At 37.1% G+C, this 25,717-nt stretch overlaps 1 protein-coding gene across 2 annotated transcripts in view; it reads right to left on the reverse strand.

Moving 5' to 3' along the window:
- The window catches only part of LOC109405198 (mucin-5AC), a 173,124-nt gene that overhangs the window by 30,682 nt on the left and 116,725 nt on the right, over positions 1-25,717 (reverse strand). The window lies entirely within an intron of this gene.

The following is a 25,717-nucleotide window of genomic DNA, read 5'->3' on the forward strand; positions in this document are numbered from 1 at the left end:
GTTAGCGCACGTGCAATCAGCAAAACCATACTGAGGGTTAGGAGTATGATTCCCGGTTAGCTCAGAATCCATTTCATAATCTACATTTCCTTAACTACCTTATATGCACAAATGCAAAATAAAAATTGGCTGTGGGGGATCTCAATTAAAAATTGCAAAAGTTCTCATAAAATACTAAGATGAGGAACAGGCTGTGTCCCAGTTGGAACGTTACACCAAGAAGAGAGAGAGAGCTGGAATCTTTTAGCAATTCAAAACAATATTGGTTTAAAACATTGGCGAGGGCTGGGTGCTGAAATTGCCTCAATGTGTTAGTTTGCAAAACAAGTTTGGCCGTTTTCAAAAGTTACACGAGTTTTGTTATTTGCGTAAATTTTCTATGACGCCTAAAGACATCAACTGCATTAATAATGATTATAAAATGGAAATTCCGAATTAAATAAAAATTTATTTTTTACTTCAAAAAAGACTGACAAAATCGGGTAAAAAAGCTGACAAAATCGGGGGTAGACAAAATCGGGGGCTGACAAAATCGGGTCCCCACTGTAATGCATTGGGGTCATTATGACCCAGAAATTCAAACTCTCATAGAATGGTGAATTTTTTTAATCAATTCTAATGACCAACATCATATTTGAAAGACAACTTCGTCAAGAATGCGTTGTTGCTTAGAAAACTAGGAGCTTTTCTATAGTAAGTACTCTTATTCGTGAATCACTCACTACGTGGTGATAATGTTTTTATGATTCTCAAGTTTAGTCTAAACGTGATAGATCTTATGTTCTGGATCACTTGAAGGATATTGTCTTCGGCAAAATTGTTCAGAAGACTATGAGCTTTCACATAGAATTCAAAAATCACTCACTACATGGCGCTTGTGTTCTTAAACGCTTCCAGTTTTCGGCAATAATTCTCTGAAGAGCAAAATCATTCACGAAGAATATGTATTGATTCGAAATTCGTGTTCCATTTGTTCTCCTGAAAAATGAGCTCCGTATGAGCTCCGGATAATCGGGTACCCGGTTTATTGAACCCCTGGATGATTGTGTCCGACCCAAGTTTAGCTAAATGGTTCAGAAGAACCAAAGCCTGGACATAGAAAACAATTTTGTCAGAAATTCGCTCACAATGTGATGCTACTGTTCCAAGAAGCTATAAGCTCAATATAATTGTTGTAGAGTAAAGTGGGGCAAAAGTTCGAGTGGGGCAAGAATTTCTTTTGAAGTTTTTGAGCTCAATTCAAATTATTTCTTTCAGGTGTTAAGGTTGTTTGAACCCTTTTTGAAAAAGAGTCTTTCACTCCAAAAATTATGAAAATTTATCAATATTTCGAAAAGTTATGATAAAATGTTGGTTTTTGATCAAAAAATTGTAACATGCGATGGTCCTTCCTACGCATGGAATGGAGTTGTAATGAAATCGAATTCGATATTTTATTTTGGGGCGTAACTAGGTATGTTTTGAAGATGCTTTAGCATGCATAACTTTTTGCAAAAAATATTTTGAAATCATATTTTACATATAGTAAGTGTTTGTGGGATTTCGCTAACCGTAGCACACTATTTTGACACTTTGGTAATTGAAATACCTAAAACCAATTAATATTTGATGTCGAAACTGAAATACACTTCAAAGTTCGGTCTGGATTTTACCCAAATCAGGGTTATATTTACTTCACCCAAAATTAGTAGTTTTCCGCCAAATTCAGATAAAACAACTTTTTTTTCAACTTTTTTCGAATTTTCTCACTAATTCCATTGTTTTTAGAGATAATATGTACATTCTGCAGAATTTTAGGTTTTTGCCTAAAGTTGCCACATGACTCGAACTCTTGCCCCACAATTCGAACTTTTGCCCCAGTGGTGGGGCAAGAGTTCGAAAAAGACGCACACATACAAAAGGTGTTGTAACTCAAAATTGAAAAGACATTTGGCGTAACTTTGTTTAGCAAAATTTTAGCTCATGGATAGTAGAATCACCACACGGTATTCATTTATTTTTATTTGCTTCGATTTTTTCAAAAAAAATGAATTTTCAACTAGGGTCGAACTTTTGCCCCACCTTACTCTATATTTTGAAGATGCTTAGCATGTACAGTCGACTCTCCACATGTCGATGTTCTACATCTCGATATCTCTCCCTATCTCGATGGTTTGCTCGGTCCTTCCAATCTGCATACATTTCACCTCTCTGTATGTCGATATCTCTTTATCTCGAAATCTCCCTATCTCGATGCGATCTCGTTCGTTTTTGTTCTAGATTTTCTCTCCATATGTCGATATGCTCATATTCACAGGTTGCTAGATCTCGTTTCGTGGGTGCCAACATTCTGGGAATGCGAAGTGACATCTGTTTGTTGACGGTTTTTCCTAGTTACGGAGGATTTTTCAATCTAGTGTGCAATACAAATTTGTTCTACAATTCAATCTCTCCCTATCTCGATGGTCCCTTCAATATCGAGATGTAGAGAGTCGACTGTATAACATTTTGCAAAAAAGATTTGGAAATCATATTTTACACATAGTGGGGCAAAAGTTCGAATTGTGGGGCAAGAGTTCGAGTCATGTGGCAACTTTAGGTATAAACCTAAAAATGTCACCATTATTACTAAGAATGAGGGAATTAGTGAGAAAATTCGATTGAAGTTGAAAAAAAAATGTTGTTTTATCTGAATTTGGCGGAAAATTACTTATTTTTGGTATAGTAAATTTAACCCTGATTTGTGAAAATTCCAGATCGAATTTTAGAGTGTAATTTAGTTCTAACATCAAATATTAAGTGGTTTCAGGTATTCCTATTACCAAAGTGTCAAAATAGTGTGCTACGGTTAGCGAAATTCCACAAACACTAGATTCGAACTTTTGCCCCAGTGGTAGGGCAAGAATTCGAATGAAACACACACATACAAAAAGTGTTGTAACTCAAAATTGGAAAGACATTTGGTGTTACCTTGTTCAGCAAAATTTTAGCTCATGGATGGTAGAATCACCACACGGTATTTATTTATTTTTATCTGCTTCGATTTTTGGAAAAAGATTGAATTTTCAACTAGGGTCGAACTTTTGCCCCACCTTACTCTATATCTAGCGTTCTATACCATATGTTACTATATTTGTAAAAGCTTATCAGAAACTTTCACTTTAAAAGAACAGTTTTATTCGAAATTCGCTCCGAACGTGGCATTTGTATTCTTTACAGATGTCGGTTTGATCTAAGCGTCAACTAAATTCTCTGTACTTTCTTCTCTGCAGTTTTTTTGGAAGTTACGTTATTTAGTAATTATTTTGAAGATCTGTGCAGCAGTTCTATAAGTAATTTCTTTGAAAATCAGTTCAAAACTTTCTCTGAAAATACCTTTGACAACTCCTTTGGGAATTTCATAAGCATTTTTTTCTGAACCCTTTCTACATTATTCATAGGTTTTTTGGCAATTCTTTTAATAACTGTCTTAATATCGAAATGTCTCTCTCTCTCTTCTTGGCATAACGTCCTCATTGGGACAAAGCCTGCTTCTCAGCTTAGTGTTGTTCTATGAGCACTTCCACAGTTATTAACTGAGAGCTTCCTCTGCCAATGACCATTTTGCATACGTATATCGTGTGGCAGGCACGAAGATACTCTATGCCCAAGGAAGTCAAGGAAATTTCCTTTACGAAAAGATCCTGGACCGACCGGGAATCGAACCCGTCACCCTCAGCATGGTCATGCTGAATACCCGTGCGTTTACCGCCTCGGCTATATCGAAATGTCTATTGTATCAAAAACTGAGTGCCGAATTCCTTTGGTGCAAAATTTCAAGATTTTTTAGGAACTTCGAATTTATGTGGCATTTTTTTTTTTGAGAAACTTTTTTAGGCAATTCCTTTGGAAACTTCAGTTCGTGTAACAACTGTTTCGGAAATGTCTTTGTGAACTTTTATAGAAATTTCGTCTACGCAAATTACTTTGGAAATGCCGTTTGCAACATATTTTTGTTTTTTTTTTTACAATTTGTTTGGTAAACCGATTTGGTTATTACTTTGAGAATTTCCTCAACATTCTTTTGCAAACATCTTTGTCAATTCCTAGAGGAATTGATTATCTATTTTATTGGGATTTTCCAATGTTTCGTCCAACAGTTGATCACGCCCTACGTTGTGTAATATTTCTCCCGGAGAAGATACGACGACGGACTACTTTGACTCACTTTTATGGCGCACCACAGAGAAGCAGTGCTCCTGCTTTGTGAAAACTTTGAAAACTTTTCGGCAATTCTTTCGGAATTTTGTTCAATAATTCTCAGCAGTTACATTGGGAAATTGATGAAGGTTATTATTTTTGAAAATATCTACTGCATTATGACTTTTTATTACTGCATTATGACCTTTTATGCGTACTGAAAGCCACGAACTGTGGGTCCTATTGCTATTCCAGTCGGAAGAAAAATTTCGTCAAACGGAAAATTCTTCAATGAGCCACTGGTTATTTTACATATTATCCGTTGTCTAGTGTAAGTTATGCTCAGTCTTTATAGTCTCTGGCTGAAGATGATGGGTGCAATTGTTTTGCAAATTTATCAAGCAACTACTACGGGATTTTCTTCATCAATTTCTCTGGAAGTTTAACCGGCAATTTTGTATTTTTTTCACTAACTCCTTGTGAAATTCATTTGCAGGGTACTTTGAAAATTCCTTAGTCAAGTCGTTTGGAAATTTCTCAGGCATTTTTTGCAATTTCTCGGATAATTCCTATGGGAACTCATTTGGCTATTCCTTACATAGTTCCGTCTGTTATTACTTTGGAAGTTCTATTAGATACTCTCTTACGAATAAAAAAAATCAATGGAATGACCAGAGAACATCTCAAAGGAATTACCTCAGGAATTTCCAAAAGAGAAATTCACAAAATATTGCCAAAAAATTTCAAAAAGTAATTCCCAAATACGTTTGAATACCCGGGTAGAGCTCAAGTACTGGCAATCACAACGTGATATTGATATGTTCGAGATAAGAGGTAAAAGTATTGAAAATTATATAAAAAAAATGTTCTTGAACATTTCAGAATTAGCAAACGTTAAAATACACAAAAAATAGATATTATTTTTAGAACTTTTATCTCTTATCTTGAACAAACAAATATCACAGTTGGATCTCCGTTTAAAAATTTTCTATTATTGAGCTACTTTCTTCTACTTAGATAGAAATAACTGAAATCACCGAAAAGGAATGACCGACGGATTTTCCAAAGGAATTGCTACTAAAATGAAATAAGGGAATCCCGAAGTAATTTCCGTTGCAGAAGAAATTTTCAAAAAGAATACCGGAAAAGTTGTAGAAATCATTTCCGAAAAAAACTTTAATAGAAATTGCTTAAAGAAAACTTAGAGGAATTGTCTAATCAATTGTAAAGGAATTTTCTGTGTAATTTCCATAGAAATTGTAGAAGTAATTATCAAAGGAATTGCAAGAGAATATAACAATTTATTTGCCGACGGAAATGCAGAAAGAAACCAATGAGAAATTACCGGAAAAAAATTTGTAATGAATTTCCATTATAATTACTGATCAAATACTCAAAGAAAATGTATATTAAAAAATGCAGAGAGAGCTATCTAAGGAATTGCCATAGCAATCTAATAAAACCAAATAAAATTCTAAAAGAGTTTCCTGAAGGAGTGCAAAAAATATATTAGAAGAAATTTCCGATATACGACGCCCTGACACTGAGCTCATAACAGCGCTAGGGCCACACAGTGAATTAATTTTGACAATTGCTTTCTGCAAGAAATTTTTTAGTCTTCTGAGCAACTTTGCCGAAGGCAAAGTGAGTGATCCGGAACGCGAGATATACGACGTTTAGACTAAACTGGGAGGTCATAAGAACACTGATTTGCAGTTGGCATAGTGGTTAAGGCTATGGATCGCCAATCATCCGGAGATGGCGGGTTCGATTCCCGTTCCAAAAGGGAAAATTTTCTCGACTCCATGTGCTTGCCTCACAATATACAAATTCATACAATGGCAGGCAAAGAAAGCCCCTCAATTGCTAACTGTTGAAGTGCTCAAAGAACACTACGTTGAAGTGAGGCAGGCCAAGTCACAGTGGGGACGTAGAGCCATAAAGAAGAGTAATTTTGCCGAAGACAGTATTCTTCTAAATGGTCCTGAAAGCGAGATATTCCACAACTACTGGAAAATATAATGCTATCCCACATGTCCGACATGGTGCCTTGTGTAGCAGTTTCCCAGTGGCCAAAATTCCAGAAACCACTGTTTACCATATCAACATAGGGTATTTTATCCAATAGTGGACCAATTGTGCAACCATTTGTAGAAACAATTTAATTAGGATATCATAATATTTTTACGATCAGAAGAAATTTCAGCTACTAAGGGGTCCACTATTGGTAAAAATACCCTATTATTGATGAAATTATCTTTCAAATAAGACGTTGGTCATTTGAATTGGTAAAAAAATCATCATTCTATAAGAGTTTCAATTTCTGGGTCATAATGACCCCAATGAATTACTCGTAACTTTTTTAAATGCCCGAAGAGGCGAGATGGATCTACATAGGTCTTAGCCGAGTCGAAAGACACCAGCAAAGAAAAAAAAATGCCCAAAGAAGGTCATGATGGCTAGATCTCAATTATGGTCTAACTAATGATCTTATCCATAACGGTAATGTGCTGTCATCAAAACCATCGATTTTTAAGTTTTTGAAAATGATGAAGATTGTTACAATTTTAGCCCTCTGCTAAGGTTTTTTTTTTTAAATTTTGTTGAATGTATTTTCTTGTAAAACGTTCAACTTTTAATAGTATGAATAGTATGGAAAAGCAAGAGACTGCTTTCGAAGGCCGTTCCCATGAACGTGACTCCAGCCAGTTGATATTTGTGTATTTCTACCAAGGACTGGTGGTAAATTACTTGAACATCTGACAAGCATATCAATTCAACCGTTCTCACCATCGTCGTCATTAAAACATACCCTTCTTTGGGCGGCCAAATAGATTCCAATTCACACGTGTGCGGCGATCGTACCAGCACATCTGTTTACTAGACTACTTTACGACCTGTTAGCAGCAATGAAGGTTACCAAAAATGAAAAAAAAAAAAACTAATTTTCTACGAAAGCCAATATCCAAGACTACAATGAATGAAAATGGCATTTACTAATCAGGATTAGTTATATCTCATCACATACTAGGTGTTCAATTAGCGCTAATTTAAGACTACCATATTAAATGTAGATGGTATAGGAAACGCTGATGGAGCTTGGACACGTCAAATTTTAGTACATACGGCAAGATTATTTATCCATAGTCGTCGTTCCTCCTCCATAAATAACACACGGTCCCACAAATATGGTAATTACATAGTTTCACATTATTGGTTCTGGTGTTAGCCTTTTGCACTTCACGAATCGTGAACGGCTTCAAACAATCAACACTTGTCCCTCCTTCCTTTCGTCGAGCTGCTGGCTGCCGCTTGCGGAAAAGCAGAAGTCGACTAACTCTAAGCTTTGAGCTAGCTCACTCTTCCAGTTCCTGATGTTCGCAGCCTCAGCCACTTCTCCGGTATGAAGGGCATACCCTGCTCGGTTCGAAGCAGGGTGTTAATTAATTTAAATATCATGCAATTTACCGATTATATTAGTAGATGTTTTATGAAAGGTTGGTTTTAATAATCGCGCTGCCCATCAGTAATCTCTTTCATCTGGGAAGCAGCAACCGGCTATCACTCTCTCATCGAGCACGTCGAGGAGAGTGTTCGTCCAGCGACGACGCCGGGGTACTATACAAACGTTTAAGCTTCGTTAATTGCTATACCCATATTTAGTTCCCCCTGCCGAGATGAGTAATTTTAATGAAACGTATTAACGATTTCAGGTTCAAGTTCAAAATGTTTATTGCTTGTTTTGTTCATTGGTTGAGGGCTGCGCTGAGCAAAGGGCTAAGGGGGTTGACTATTACTAATCAATTTTAACCTTATGAGGTTATCCCACATACAGGGGGTAACCAAAATGTTTGGGAAAGGCAACTTTTTATTATCACGCCAAAAATTTCAATAAGCTGTAACTTTTTATAGATCGCAATTGAAATTTGTATGGGATTTTATATAGGAAAACTTTTTTTGTATTTTCCTTATCAAATAAAAACAGTAAGGTACCCCGGGGCAAGTGAGAATCGGGGGCAAGTGAGACCTATAGCTAGTATGTTTATTATTATTTATTTTTAAGACTAACATTCTTCCTGGAAAACATAGGTTTCACACCTACGGATACTTTGAATACAAAAAATGTTAATGTTTCAACCATAAAGAGACCATATACGTTATTGTTGTTCATATGTAAATTTCAATTCACTAGGTGAGATTGACGTGCTCTACTGCATTCGTCGTTTAAAAATAAATTTGTCATTATACGAATACTTTTTCGGTTTCAGGATAGTATTTGGAGTTCTTGCAAATGATTTCAAGCGAAAAAGCTGTATTTTATTTTTATTTATTACCTTTAGTTTACTGATCTCACTTGCCCCAGTGCATTTCGCTATCTGGGGTAAGTGGGACCTATGAGAATAAACAAACACAATTGTATGGGTTCATCTCGCCTTGTCCAGCCTAAGATGAAATTAGCACGAAAGTCAATAAAAATTGACGCGTTAAGTAATCTACTATTGAATTATACTTTATTACCTCTATTTAGATGATGAAATTCTTGTTAAAAATGGTAAAACCTTGGGTAAAACAAAAAAAAATATCAAAAGCATGTATTTTTTATGTTTTTCTCTAAATATCTTCCATTATTTTTTTCACTTAACGCTGCATAATGAATTCTTTTGAGCATTCAGGAACCGTCCACAATTAAAATAGGGAAATGACCTTTTCAAAATTCAAGATTTAAAAAAAAATTAATGATCGTAAGATTATGTAAGGGAGAAGATATTACTGAAAATCTCGAAACCCCATATTTACTTTTGGCGAGACTCATCAACTATATAATATAAAGACCAAGTTTCGAAATCTTTTGTCTCTTCACTTTACGGCGATTTTTGTATAAAAAATCAATTTATTTTGCATGAGCTGCTAGAGTTGATTCAAGTATTTTTTCCTCAGGAATTTTTTTATGTGTTACGTAATTTATGCACAATACCATAAACCTATTCTTATTTTAATCTCTAAAGATAGTCATTCATATAAGAGATTTATGATTTATGTTACCTTATTTGTTGCAACTTATACTAAGCCCTTTGAACAAAAACTCTGAATAGGTCCCACTTGCCCCGTGAAACGCAGTAAATGAAGATCTGCTACACTTTTCATTATATGCATAATATACGGAATTTTAAAATTTTGAAACAGTTTTAATGCACGTTAATGAGTACAAATATACCAACAACGTCTTTCGGGTTCATTGGAATTATTAAAAAAATTGTGTTCTGAAATTTTTGGCATGACAAAACCAAATTAGCATTTTTTTAGGTCCCACTTGCCCCGGGGTACCTTATTTTAAAAGTATGTAACCGATTATGTAAAAGAATAGCCTCTTTTAATTTCATTTAACCTCATTTCTTCAGTAACCTAAGACAGGCGTATTTTAAATTGTTACAGATGTTTTGACTGGATCGAAAAAAAAGTACCACTGTTCCAAATTTATTCTAATAAACTATCATTTTATACCACTACAATATATACAGTGGCGTTTCGGTTTTATCACTAGCCGTTTTAATCACTACTCACCCAAATTCACGGTTTTCTGTTCAATTATATCACGATTTTCATTTCGTTTTTATCACACTTGTTTCAAAACATTTCGAAATCAATATAAAATCAATACAGCATTGTCCAGTTCACCAAAACAGTTAAAAAATATAAGCTACGACTTATATATTTTGCAGCGAAACAATTTTGGATTAAAAATTTACATTTATTCCTCGTTTCGCTAAATTCACGGTTTCGTTTATATCACGGTAAAAATTGTTTTGACAGTGATAAAACCGAAAAACCACTGTAATTAAATTAAAGTGTTCGATACATTTCCTCTTAAAAATTTCCTCCGAAGAAATAAGAATTAATACATTTGGAAAAGTATTCCAAAAAGAAACACCTCGTACGAAAAAGCTTTTACTATATTTAGCAATATGGTGTCTGTGAATGACAATTTTTTTTTATCTTTCACTTCGTATAGATAGTCTGAACATCTGTTACTGGTAAGCATGAAAACATCATCTCAATTTAGAAAAATCAGATATTCTGAAAACGTTTGCTGAAGGCCGCAATGCGATCCGAGTCTTGTGACAATAGGTATAACCTACTGATCGTCTGAGAGTGCTTCACTTAACATTTAACATATAAAGGTATAACATCAATAATAAAATCTCCTTTTTTGGCCAGAATTACCAAGAATATATCTTTTTGCACATGCATCGGATCACTTTACGATCATGGACAAAGTTTTTTGACACATCCTAGAAGAACAGCTGCAGTCCAAGAACCTTACTTTCGTAGGGAGGATTTCTATCTAGGTGTATTAGCTTTGACTAACACCCATATGGTTTTGCATTATGCGTTTTACCCGATGTTTGCTACTTTCAGTAAAAAATGAAATGACAATCTCGCGTGTCATGCCTCGAGCGGCAATTAACTTCCTCTGATGATGATTTCCTGGAATGCTTATTGGATACTCACTTCTCCGGATGTGTGAATATTGCATCTTCGTATGAACTTGATGTTTGAATGTGAATACTTCGAACTTTTTTTTTTTTGGTTTTTATATAAAAAAAAATGAAAAAAAAAATAAAAAATAAAAACTTGGACTTGTTTTGATAAAAATGATTGTTTGCCTAGCTATTCCCAAATTTTAGCGGGATTATACTGTCAAGTTGATTCCGGGAGTGGATAATGCATTGTATGAAGATCAGATCTATCAGTTAGACTTCTTTTTTCTGAAATGATTAGAACGCTTTGTCGAGCATCACATCCGTGATGTTTTTCTAGAAAACATGCCTCTCCATGTGAACAAACATGCTTACTAAAATGGAAAGTCCACTTTGATTCGTTTACACAATGTTGCTTACGATATCAAGCAAGCCATTCACTAAAAAGCAATTTTGGTTTGGTGTTTCTTGGATTTCCAGGATACTTTTGAACACGTACTTTTCGATTCCACATTGGAAACCGCACGGATGTTCCTGTTTCTCTTGGATTCTAATGATTTCCAATTGAATTTACCAAATGCTCAAAAACCGACATCTCTTCTCGGCATTACGTCAAGCAGCGATTAGGAAGTGTTTGTGGATGCCCCCATGCGGGAGTCTTGTCGCCACTTTCAAGGAATCTCGTAGCAGAAGCGTAGCATTAGCATTAGCATTAGCATTAAGCGAGTCGCACAAATTCGTAGGTGGTACAGTCCTAGACCGCTGTTATGAGGGTTGCCTCCTTCCCGTCCGAACCAAAGCACAAAGATTTGGGACTAATCTCTGACTCTTAGACAAGACTGACGCAATCCTCCAATGGTCGAGCACTGTCCTGGCCACGTCCTTGCGACTGCTGAGGAATGGGAAAGGATGGTTAGTTTTGGACACCTATGAAAAATGAAGACAACTCTACGATCTCTCAGGCCTAGGTGTCACGGGAATTAGGGTGTTGTTAGTGGAAGGGTAAACTCCAAAGGATACGCTTGGTTAACGTTCAGGCACACCATTGTTAGACTGCTTCGAATCAGTTGTATGCCCAATTCATCCTGGTTTTCTCGTCATATTGTTGGCATTTGGTTGAATTACTAGATTCTTCGGTTGATAATCTGAAATATAAAATAATATTAACATCGTACGTCAAATAAGCTACATATTAGTGATACGCTCGCCACAGTTACATATTTTTAAAATATTATTTATATCGTACGATACATTTACCTGAATCCTGCTGAAATAAAATGTTAATTAGCAGTAAATTGAAACACAAATACTACAAAACACAAGGAAAAGAGTATCAAACTTTGATCTTGGAATATTTAAAAATACGGTAAATATCAAGATCAAAATTTGATTCGGTAGATCTTACACCGCAACGCACCATTCTAAGGTGATCCACCCACGTTACGGGGTAGGAATCTCGTCGCAGAAGCGTATTTGAGATAACTCAATGTGGTGTTCCTACTTATGAAATTGCTCACGACAAGCCTCATTTGATATGTAATTATCCAGTTTTTTCGCAATTCCGAGTACTTGGATTAAGTGAAACTGACCTAAGAAGTCTGAATCGTCAGGATGTTCTGTTGTTTTGAACCCGTTTTGATAAGTAGCTATAGGTTTACTTTACGCTTATAACACATTCCACGCCCCTCTACGCCGGGTGTAAAATATCAAAGTGATTGTTTCGCCCCAAGCTTTCCAGCATATGAAAAAGGATAGATTCAATCTTAGGAAAACCATTTGTTTTACTTAAAAATTGACTGGTTACGTATTTAAATAGCTAGGTGATGTAATAGCATTTTATGTAAGAAAAATGAAGTTTTTCATTGATAATTTTCTAATATGCCTGCTGGCACACTAAAGTTCGAAAACATTACAACTATTTTTTATTAATGTAGTATAATAACGTATATTTTATACACCCAAAGGACACTTTTCATAAAAATGGGTTTTGATATGTTTTAAGCACTTTTTGCAATAGCCGCAATTTAATGGTGTCCCGTTACGAAAATAGTATATTTGTTGTAATAGCGAATTTATTACTAGCTTTAGAAAAATGATTTTCAGGATTCTCTTAGTACTCGTGGAGACCTTTCTTCCAACATATGGGTTACCTTGATCGACGCGTTATCTTAGGCGTTACAATGGGTGCGTAGATTTGGTGACCCGTTACGAAAATTTTAAAGACATTCATAAGTGGATAAATAAGTTTGGTTTGATCAAATATTTAACCAAAAATCTGTAACCATGATGAAATGATATTATAGGGTGTATATATTTTCAATATCATTCTTGGTGTAACGCTCCTACTGGAACAAAGCCAACTTCTCAGCTCTCCGCGGAAACTACGTAAACAAAGGGCAGGTATTCTGGTGGATCAGTATAAAAAGTGATGTTTTATTAAGTTTTGTGATGACAGCATACTTTTTAAAAGCTATAACCTTTTTAACATGTCCTATGAATTACCACCCTGATGTATAAAAAGGTTTATAGAATCACACAGCGTTCAAAACTTGAAGATCCCGAAGTGATGGTTGGCATTCCGTCTTTACCCCATTCATCACCGTATAATTTACTTTTATGACGACAAACATATTTTGAAGCATATGTTCTTATTGAAAAAAAATGTAGAATGCATCACGAAAATGGCGTAGCATTACTTTTTGTGATAACATAAATTAGAAACCGTTGATTGGAAGTCTAGCGACCTCCCTCTAGTCGTTTTGGTTGACAACTTTTTTTTCTTCTCGAAATCCGTTTGTTTGTATCGTTACTGGTTGTCGTTAGTTAAATATCAACGAAAAGCCCTCATAATCCCATCCCCTCAAAAAAAAACTTTGTTCTTTCTAACCTCGACCAAACGGCAAGTTCAACGGTTCCCCAAAACTAACATAGAATAAAAGAAAAATCCCCTTTAAAATGTAAAATTTATTTCAACGAATATTGGCTCCTTTATTCCTAAGGCGCATGAGCCTTCCAATAAAGGATTAAAGCAACATGCGACATATGCTTGGAAAGACTGTGTTGAAAGAATGTACTATAGATATCATTGAATCTTCTTCGGATCATTATAATGTAGAATGGGGAAAAACCGAGAAGATAGATACGTCGCACAACCATAGTTTTGGAGATACAATTGAACTTAACGTACCCGACCCCCGATAACTCATTTTCAAAATGCTGGCATTTCGTCAATTTTCATTCGATTTTTTTAAGTCGCCCTCGATCTATCATAAATTGGTGCTTATTTATTACACTCAAATGGCCATGTAGTATCCGAAACCATTCCGGAGATATTCCGGATTGTACTGGGGTCAAAGGGTGGGGAAGGGATCTGTTTTGCCAAATGGCTAAAAGTGATTATTTCGTGTGTGTTGTGTTTGAGTGACCCCCGCGAAACCTGCTCCAGATGTTACGAAGCGACCATATCAGTTGATACATACTTAAGTCATTTTTTTCTATCCCATTCTTTCGAAATGAAGATTGATACGTCGCTCGGCATGTTTTGGTTACAAACCAGAAATATTCCTGATGACACCCCCGCGGAACCTGTGCTAAATGTTCCGAGGTGGCCATGTAGTTGATACATACTTCAGTCTATCCACAAACAGACGTAACACCACAGAGAACAGACATCCAAGTCCAGTTCCGAAACTGTGTAAGGAATTTAACGGCCATTTGAAATCGGCAACACATGTGGCAATAGCGTGGCGCTGCAATCGGTTAATTTCCCATGCTAATTTTATTCACCACTTGAAATGTTTCAATTCACCACTAACTGTGGCAATATGGTGTTTGGTGGCGTTAGTGTTGTCGTCGTGTATTGGTTTGCAACCTTACTCGAGTAAAGATTCAAATCCTTACACAACTTTCCGAAAGAAATTTGTTCTAGCCTGAATGTCTGTTCTCTGTAGTAACACCTAGAACAATTTTCGTGAAAATCATCGCCCAGTTCACACTACCATCACCTGGTGGAAATGTTTCACGAAACACTGCGTTGTGCAATATCGTCAACAGAAGGCACTAGTGTTAAACGTCAAACGCAAATAAAAACGATGTGCCCGCCTTTGGTTGTGAAAGCGACAACTATGAAGATATAAAATGATCGTTAAAAGCATGGTCGATAGAAATTTCGCCAGTGTTGCGTCTGTTTGTCTGTGGTCTATCGTTTCTGACTCAGTAATTCGAAATCATGAAGATTGATATGTCGCACGACATGTTTAGGTTGAAAGCCAGAAGTGTCCCCAATGAGGCCCCGCGGAACCTGTAACGGGAATCCGGATGGGCCAACTGATTCAAATCTGGTTATAGCAGTTGTGTTTCACTATTCGCAACAAAAATTTCGTTGAAAATCGATGGTTCAAACTCAACAACATACGAAATAATCACTTTTAGCCATTTTGACAACCCCCTGACTCCAGCACAATCCGGAATATCTCCGGAATGGTTCCGGATATTGCATGGCCACTTGAGTATAATAAACTAGTTCCAATTTAAGATCAATTGAGGGCGACTTCAAAAAAATCGGTTGAAAATTGGCGAAATGCCAGCATTTTGAAAATGAGTTGTAGGGGGTCGGATATGTGAAGGTTAAATAAAACTCGAAACAGGTTCCCCAGGGCCCATTCCGATGGCCACCATAGGGCCAGAGTGGGTTTGAAGGACTATTGGTGTCCTGCCGGACAGCTACTATCTGACTGAAAAATATTGCCGAAGACACCAACATTCTATCTAGCAAAGCATTCAATCTACAACTAGATGACTTGAGCCGTAACGGGACACTATTTGCAAAACACTGTTTTCACGCGAGCTTAACGCTGCGCTCCCAAAACCAAATCAATAATATTTCCAAAACTATACATTTCTCAGTAAAACTCACTTCGGCAATCTTGTTCACATCAATCCAAAGAAGAAATGTCTAGAAGACTTTATTATTCAAAACTTCATAACAGAGCTAATATACGCATTTCAGATTGAAAATTTTAAAAAGAAGATTTCTGCGATGGTGTCCCGTTACGAAATGTAACATGTTATATAAAGTAAATTGGAACCAAAACACCATTGAACAAGTATTGCATCAGCAAGTACATCTAATAAGCTTGTTATAAAGCCTATTGAACCATATGATCATGAACATTGAAATTGATTGCAGACGTCATTTGTTCATGAAAGTTAGTTCCTCGCGGTGTCCCGTTACGCTGGAATGTGTCATTCTTGTTTTACTCCTTGACTAGATTTCAGGAGATTGAAAATAGTTGAAAATAGTGACTTTTTAACAGAAAAAGTGACTTTAGTTGAAAAGTCTTGAAAATAGTGACTTTATAGTGACTTACACGAAAATAGTGACTAAGTCACTAAATAGTGACTCGCTACCAGGCCTGCCACTAGGGCACTGCGTGAGCGACCCCAATTGGAAGCTGTACACATACACTTTGTACAGCGCCTAAATGTATTCTATTTCTAATTGTACTACATCGAACTTTCTGCCCTATCATGGTAGAATGATGAGCTCGAGGATGTTGATGTGATTGGTTGTTCCTGTTTCCAGTCCTATTGGGGGTCCATTATGGGTTGCGTTCGCCGATGTCCAAGTATCCGGGTTCATTTGAGCCATGGGGCTCAGAAGAGGGTCAGTGTCAGCTGCTCTCAGGGGGAAAGAGCAACTGGCAACTGACGAAAGTGCCGGGGCTGGGATCAAACCCATGACCATCTGCTTATGAAGCAAACGTGTAGCCACTACGCCACGGGCCCCGGCAATTTCCACAGATTTGTTTGTGAAGATTCAAATGGAGTAATACTAGTGCAGTTTCATAATAAAATTACAAACATAAGAAGATATTCTTGAAAAAAATCCGGAGCAAGTCCCAATAGATTTTAATGGCAGAAGATTATGAAAATTTTCAGATTTTTTTTCAGAATTTCATGGATGGTTTTCCATTAGATTTTTGTTTTTGAAGATACAAATGGAGTGGAATTTCATGTTAAAATTACCAAAAATGTATTCCTTCAAGAAATATTTCAGAAAAAAAAGACTTTCTTGAAAAAAGTTCAAAGTAAGTCCTAAAAGCTCACTCGGCAAAATTTTATGAAAATTTTCTGATTTTTTTAATGTATGGCTTAATTTCTACAGAAATTTCTTGTGAATTTTTTTATGGAGTAATACCAGTGCGCAATTTTATGATAGAATTGCTAATAAATTGTATTCCTTTGGGAGATGTTACTGAAAGGTCTCCAGTTAGCCTAGTGGTTAGGGCTATGGATCGCCAATCCGGAGACGGCGGGTTCGATTCCCGTTCCGGTCGGGAAAATTTTCTCGACTCCTTGGGCATAGTGTATCATTGTACTTGCCTCACAATATACAAATTCATGCAATGGCAGGCAAAGAATAACTGTGGAAGTGCTCAAAGAACACTAAGTTGAAGCGAGGAAGGCCAAGTCCCAGTGGGGACGTCGTGCCATAAAGAAGAAGAAGAAGAAGAATGTTACTGAAAAAAGGGGAGAATTTCAGAAAAAAATCTTTCAATGGTTCTGAGCACATGGCAACGATTCCTTCAAGTATTCAGCTAAAAAAATCCTCTAAAAATTCTACAAAGAAAACCCTTCAATAGCTGTGTCAGCAATTCTGATAAGGGATCATCCATAAATAATGTAGCATTTTAGGAGGGAGAGGAGGAATCCCTGAAATTGCTACGAACCATGTATTAGGTATAAGAAAATATGCTACGGAGGGGGAGGGGTGTTGTAAATCGGCCAAAAAATGCTATGTCATTTGTGGATGCTCCCGATTGGGAATCAAACATCGGGAGGTTCCCGATTGGGAATCAAACATAAATTTTACCATGACTCTACAGAAAGTTATATGTTTTCTTGTAAGCTTATTTTCATGTTAGTTTCACTCATAACTGGTTTAGGTATTCCGTCAATTCCATCATTCTGAAACTCATTCATAAAATGAATGAATCTCGTTAGAAACTTCTTATAATTAATCCATCCCAAAGCTTTTTTTCATCAAATTTTCTAATAGTCACCATACAAATCTCCCCATGATGTTTTACCTGCATTATATTTAGTATTTTCAGAAATTTCACGATATTACACGGTCTTATTAGCGAATAGAGATTGGTACTTGTGTTTAGTAGTATGTGCCGTCATAAAAAATACTGGCTTACCAAATCATATATCATAACTCTTGAAAAACGAATGTAATCCAAACCTGAAATGAAAAAAAAAAAAACAAAACGAAAATCTATTAGTTTTATAATGAGATAGAATAATATGGAATGGTAATATAGTTCCATGCCACTTTTAGTAAATGATTGCAAACGACACTACTCTCCTATGTTGCTACCTCCTACAAAGTAAATTTCATTCATGGAAAATGCGATTCAGATACAAACAAGCACAAACACAGTGTGGGTCGTCACACCTTCGGATTCCAGGAATTTTCCCACAGCCTCGAAACGAATACGAGATGGGGGCGGTGGCGACGTCGATTGGTTGGGCCCATGACACGTACGTCAACTCAAAAGCCACAGGCCCGCGCGATCCTACCAACAAGAATCGAAAAAGGAATCGCGTGCAATCACGCGTCCACACTTCAATGCTGTACTTGTACAGCAGCTGGCTACGAGTTCATTATGGAGGTCAGTAATGTTTCCCATTCACATCAAACGAAAGGGCCGCGCTGGTTAAATGATTGATTCCCGGTGCGAAAACGCTGTCCGGTGACATAAAGAATTTTTGGCCCGTTAGGCAGCACCAAGTGGGAGGTAAACTCAAATTTTGCGCGTGTTCCAATCAAGCTTCAACAAGTAGAATTTTCGTAAATGTTTGCTCGGGTCTCAACCGTAGTGAATCCGCAGTGGTAGTTTTCATGAATGAAGTTGCAAACACGACGTCGATTCATGCGTTCCTTTCCGTGTCGTAACCTACGCTCATAAGGTAACATGCACTACTATTCCCTCTCACTCGCTCGCGGTGTAGTGTTACAGGTTGTAGCGCTACACTGTGATTAACGTCGTCGTTGGCTGGCGACAGCCTGTTTGACTAGCTCCATACCTGGGGGGAGAATGTAGATCGACTCCACCGATTTGTTGGTTGCCTGGCTGACTGACTGACTGACTTACTGACCCACCCGTTCAACAATGTTCGCGCGCTAGTCACTTTGTTGTGATTGGACAAGGTCATCGTAGGATCAAGCACTGCTGCTGATGGGTTCCGAACGGGTAACCCAAGATCAACACGGGATCGTGAGGTTGTTGCAAACTGCATGTTGTTTTGCTATACTCATTAGATCAAACCATCAATCATTCCGGGGAATTGAAGCGAATCGGATTCTTGTTTCCCTATCGGTGGGAGACATATCAATTAGTCATTTTTGCAATACTGCAAAACTGCTGGCAGGTGAACTGTCCGCTTGTCACCAGTCAGTGTTGACCTGTTTCCATTCCTCTCTGGTCCTCAACATTTCATCGTGGCGGAAGAATGCACGAAACAATTGTTCAAACAGAAACTTTGATGTCGGTGATGCTCCTGCTGAGAGCAAGCGAGGGAGTCATTCAGAAGTAGTACCTAGGGGGGAGCATAATAGGGGAGACTAAGTAGATTAACTTTCTCAAAACGCAATCATTTTGATTCCAACAAAATGTGTTCTTCCATTCGGGTCCTTTGAGTTTACCTTTTACGCCTTTCACATCAACATGGGCTCATAAAGCCACAACTGAGGCGTGGGTACCTCGCATGACCGTATTGAGAGTGACGGGTTCGATTCCCGTTGATCTTGGAACTTTTCGTAATAGAAATTCTCTTGACAATACACATATGCAAAATGAACATTAGCAGAGAAAGTTTTCAGTGTTAAAACTGTCGAAATTAGACTTTACAAATACTGACTGAGTGAGAGGATGACAAACTGGATTGGAATTTGCGAAAAAGTTACTCGTCCTCTCGGTGAGACTCGAACCACTCACAAGACAGACGAGTTACTATGAGAAGACCCGAAGATGTAGTGATTATCATGATTCCAAATTCAACTCAAAATTCTGAGGTTATCTTTTTCGCAGACCGCCTTCTTCGGATGAATTAGATGTCCATCCCGAACACTACGAATCCTTTTCCGCAAATTCCAATCCAATATGCCCATCTCTCTCTCAGCCAGTAGGGTAATTTTCCAATTGTTGCACGGCTAAAAATTCGCCAATTGTTGCACACCTCATAAGAATAAGTTTTTGGAACTGAGTAAAACTTCCAATCGTTTGGTTCTACTGCAAATAGCCAAATAGCGTTAATCACCCGAGCCGATCGTTTACGGAGCCCGGTACGTGGGTAGATCAGCTTATTGTGTTGTGTTACGGCAGAAGACCTTAGCTGTTATGTAGCTGCTTAAAACTAGTGGAACAGCACTTTTTAATAATTAAAAGAAAACACTTTGGTCATTGTTACATTTAAACCCGTTTTTAAAGTGATAGGTCTCGGTTTGACAGTGGCCGAGAATGGTCTTGAAACTAGGAAAGAAGAGTTAGTGGGATAATTCGTCAATAGTTGAACGCTACGCAAATGTTAAACAATTTCTGAGAATAGTTTTGTAAAACGAGCTGACTGCTTATGGAATGCTATTTGGGAAGGAACAGCTATCCAATCAGAGGTTGAAGTAAAAAAGACATGAATACTTCCATTGCCGGCCACGCCCATTTTCTACGTTACGAGGATAGGAAAGGATGTGATGATATGACACCTACTTTATGAAAGGTTAGCGATTCACCGACGCCCCCATAGGTGTCAAGGAGTTGGATACTTGGCATTCACTATAAGCAAGTGTTATGACAATAGTCAGTTTGTGTAAGTGTATTACAGTATATTATGTAGATGTGTTGCTGTGAGTGTAAGTGTTTTAGTATATTTGAACGCCAACGTTGGGAGTGACGTAGCTAAGAGAATTTGTCACTCCATGGACCTTTTTACTTCAGGGATCCCGAGCAGGAGAAAATAGCTGAAGAATACCAAACTCAGGTACGGAAAACCGAATACCTACAACCTAAATGAGGTATTAAGAAGCCCTGCATAAGAGGTAAAATACCTCAAATAATAACTGACATGTATTCTGTACATAACACGTGAATAATGACATCAGGTATGGCAATACCTAAATAATAATCGGCGATCTTTTCATACAAATAGTCATTTTTCCATAATTGAATAATACCTTCAGCAGTCCTCAACACCAAACCGATAACTCGTTGAGGTATTTTATCAATACCTACAAAACACTTCAATAAGTTATTTCCAATAACTAGGTAACGGACCAATACCTTGTTTTGGTATCCCGGGTAGACGTGAATATCATAATCATATCTTAAAACGATCAAATTTTGATGTCATATCTTAATATGATATTGATGAGATACTCTAAAAGTTGCCAAATATCTGCTCAATATCTCATCGTGATATGATTTCAAAATTAGTACTTAATTTGATCTTTGGAAAGCCTAATGCAACCCGCTTTATAAATTTCGAAATTTCCCAACATTGCGCATAAAAACTATTTTAAGTTTTCAACTTTCATTATGCGCGGTCCCCAAATAACGTAACGCTTCAGGAGATAGGGGTTCAATAAATTCCGCAACGCACCAGGGGAATAGGGAATACAGCCTAGCGTTACGACCCATACAAAAAATATGGAGTTATCATACAAAAGCACATTATGGATTCCGCCAGATCCTAATGAACCAACCACCGAGTTCAAAAATATCGAATTTAGCGTTACATAATAAATAGATGTTCCCTTATGTACACCACAAATTTTACAAATGAGCACTGGGACAAAAAGGAAGTAGAAGTGGCCTTCATTTTCAATAAGCGGGTTTATGGATGCGGCAATTGAACAAAAAATAAAAACAGAGTAATCGACACAAAAAAATTCATATATAATCGATATTTGCTTTTCTTTAAAAAAGGCATAAAAATATATACTGATTTTATCTGATAGATTTGTTAATCCCAGTTTATAATTATTTTATTTCACTGTGAGTAAACCAGCAGAGGCTTTCCAATTGAGTCCGATGACAACATGAGCTACACCTCGATGTCAAGCTTGCATTTGTGGTACGAATCCAATAAATGAATCACCGGACGATTTTGAAACTTTATCGGCCCGCTAAGCAAAATACGTCCATTTCGAAAAACGGACCGTTTGATTCTAGATTCAACAAAACATACCGCCGCAGACGACAAGCTTTTTGAGTTTCAACTAACGAATTGCGTAGCGATTCTGCCTCGGGTATACGAACAGACGACAGTCGTGACGACTACGATCTTCTAAATGTTTCCAAAGCTTTTCTGGGCGACAGTTCACAATAGAGCACGTTCAGTGAAGTACATACTAGATTTACCTTCTCACCACACAAAAATTCAGCTCATTACTACAATCTAGTACTTCACTGATCGCGTCCTATTGGTGGAAATTCGTCCTGTTTTAGGCGCAAAATAAACCAAACATGTTTTTACGCATGTCGTTTTTAAAGCTTGGATCACTAGCTTTGTTAACAATTCAGAGAAAGCGCATAAAATGTGAAATCATTTAGAGAAAAGTGCTCTCTTAGTTTAGGAAAATATGCAATTCCTAATTGAGCCCTAATTCATTTTTATTTTCAATACCATCACGTCAGTTTGCAAATTTCGGGTGGAAACTGTATTAATATTCTGCAATAGAACATTTATCATTGAGAAATCTGAAAAATACTGCTCAAGATCAAAATTAGCTCTTCACATTTCCATCTGCAACATCCAGAAATCGAAAGATCTGAAAATTACTGCTCAAGATCAAAATCAGTTCTTTGACACATTCATCTATAACATCCGAAAATTGTAAGATCTGAAAACTACTGTTCAAGATCATAATTAGTTCTTTCACACACTCATCTACAACATGGCGGATATGATGATATTGTTCTGATTTTTACTTCTACTCGGGATGATACCTGACTTTGGTATGATGCAGTTATGTGTCAGTTATTCGTTCCTGCTCGGGATGGGGCACAGGCATTTACACTGTGCATCAACAAGCCTAGGCTTAAGCGCCATTGATCGCTCTCTGAACGATAAGGAATACTTTATGTGGATGGGAAGGGATGATATCTATTTTTCGAGATACCAGCGACTCACCGACGCCCTCGTAAATAGAAAGGAGTTAGAATTTTGAAAAGGGAATGGTTTGGAATTGAAGTTCTTTCAAATATATGACCAATAATTCCTCATTCTGCTGAGTTTCCTGTATAAGTTTGGTCAGAATTCTTGGAGGAATTATTTCAAGAATTGGAAATGGATGCTGGAATTCATTCGAAAGTTTCCTAGACTCCACAAGCAATTTCTCTTTAGACTCATGAAAAGACTCACCCAGAACTTTTTTTCAATCGTACCTCCAGTAATTGTTACAGAGTTTCCTCTTATAAGGTATGCTACAAAGATACTATCTGGATTATTTTTGAGTTTTTTTCGAAGAATTCCTCCAGAATTCCTCCAGAAATTCGTCCAGATTTTTTTTTCCAGGAATTACTCCATAGACCCGAACAGAAGTTTTTCATTGATTTTTTTCACAAACCTAAACACAAAGCCCAACTGTGAGGATGCCTTCGAAACGATATAAGCGACATGATCCTTGAAATCAAGTTTAGTATCCATCATAACACCCAGATCCTTTACGATAACTTGCCGTTTTAAATAGGTGTCACCCAGGCAGTAGTCATGATGTAAAAGTGATCATCTTCGTCTAGATGACTGAGCATTTCGATACATTCAGCTCCATCCGGTTTAGGCGGCACCAGCCAGCGAATGCTTCAAGTTGTTGCTGAAGATAACTGGTTTCCCGATGTCCGTGGATAACGAGTACTTAAAGCTTCAGTACCAATTATAGAAGAAAACTTCAGATGAATTAATGAAGGAAATCGTGTTGCAAGTCCTCGAACAAGGCAGCGTAGTAGAGTCGTCAACCAGCTCTTTAGAAAAGTTGTCCGACTAGCTGACGAAAAAATTACCTCATGACTTCGTCAACGACCGTCTATACCCATAGACAAAGCACACACAAACCATTTAGTTCATCTGCCGCGTGTTCAAACAAGACTTAGTACTGTTCAAGGCCCTCTTAGTGGTAGGATTATTGCTGTAGATTTCCAACAAGATTATATTGGGTTCAGTCTATCAAGGTACATAAGGCTCTGGAATCTGCAAGGTTTTGACAACTATGGCACACTCAAATCCGCAAAAGAATCGACAAACTTTCGTTCCTGGCCCTTACAGAAGGATTTTGGAACAACCAACCTGTTGTTTGCAAAAGCCGTTTGGGATTGCTTCTAAGTGCTGCAGCATAATATCAAGCCTTCAGATGGCGTAACTGATTTCCTACAGTTATTCTCTACCGGAATAGCATCATCCGTCTGGCGTCTAGCGATACTCAACGTTGATCAACACAGATGAAAGGGCCTCAAAGCAAACGAAATTCTGCGAGCAGTTCTGTTTTTTTTGCTGTGTTGATATCTTTGGTGGATTTTAAAACTAATAATTGGTGTGTTTTGGTTAAACTTTCAACGTGTTTAGATCTCAAAAATAGTTTCACAAACATATCGCCATTTGATCTTGTTAATTTTACAGAGACTGATGATGTATTGTTAGACCTTTGGTCCTGTCAGATATATTCCATTCTCCAAATGAAAACGGACAATTTTAATAAATGTCATCTAATCAGTTTCTTTTCTATCAAGGTATATAAGGTTTCTGGAATCTGCGAGGCTTTGACAATTGTAGCACACTCAAATCCGCAAAAGAATCGACAAACTTTCGTTCAGCGTTTCAGAGCCATTTTAAGGAATGGCAGAAGCGTTCTGATGTTTCCAGAGGATTTCAGAGGTGTTCCATGCGGTTCAAGGGGGTTGCGGGGGGTTCTGGGGCGCTACAGGGGTGTTTAGCGCATAGAAATCCTTATCTACATGAGGCAATCATGCGAAGAATGGTAGTAGGGGTCCCAGGAGCGTTCTATGGGATTTCAGGGGCGTCCCATTATTCCAACGGAATTGCTTTCGGAATCCTCCTGAAATTCTCTGAAAACACTTGATGCACCTCTGATACATACCTGAAAACTCCATCGGATGCTACCTGTGATTTCTGGAAGCCCCTTCGAAACCATTTTAAACCTAACAAGTAACTTAAAAATAAAAATCTGACATATTTGTAAGGTGTATTAAAATTTCAACTGTCAGTGTAAACCGTCAAAACATTTCAATGAGATAGCTTTACCAAATGAACACAAACACTCCAATACTAACTGTTCAACAATTGAAGAATTACTCTATCCTTATTCTTTTATTTGGTGTTACTGGTGTGAGGCTGTAAGGACTACGATTCCAACGCATGGTCGAAATCGGTATCATCTCTTGATTTTTTCGTTAAGGAATCCGATTTTGACTGACAAAGGAGCGCAACAAAATAAAAACCTCTCAATCATAATACTTCCTTGTGACTAAGTTGAGAATAGCTACTGAAACATACCACACTCTATATAACTTTTCAATAGTGATAAAGAAACACGACATGTACTATACAATTGACATGAGATATCTGAACGACAATAGAACAAATATAAGTGAGATGTTGTTGGGATTTTTGAAGAATACTTTGAAATTTCCAGAACCGTCCAATGTAACTGTAAATCATCTACAAATATGTCATAATATCTCGATAAAAATTGATAATAACAAAATTCTGAAGTCATTGTGAATGTTTCACTTTTTTCCGGGATAATTGGAAATTTGGCTACAATATCTCACTCGTATAGAAATTGCACAACTAGGTAAAGATTATGAAACATAATGTCAAAAGAAATTACCAGAAATAACTATTATTAACCAAAATTTCTTGATGAGTTCTAAATGTCTGTCAAAATACACAAGAGATCCAAACATTTTTTTTATGAAAGAGATGTTGTTGCACTAACAATATAACAATACAATACATTTTTTAAAAAATGTTGGCACCAAAATTCTTTGACCACCGTCAGA

The sequence above is a fragment of the Aedes albopictus genome, chromosome 1 (assembly GCF_035046485.1).
Source record: "Aedes albopictus strain Foshan chromosome 1, AalbF5, whole genome shotgun sequence".
Lineage (NCBI taxonomy): Eukaryota > Metazoa > Arthropoda > Insecta > Diptera > Culicidae > Aedes > Aedes albopictus.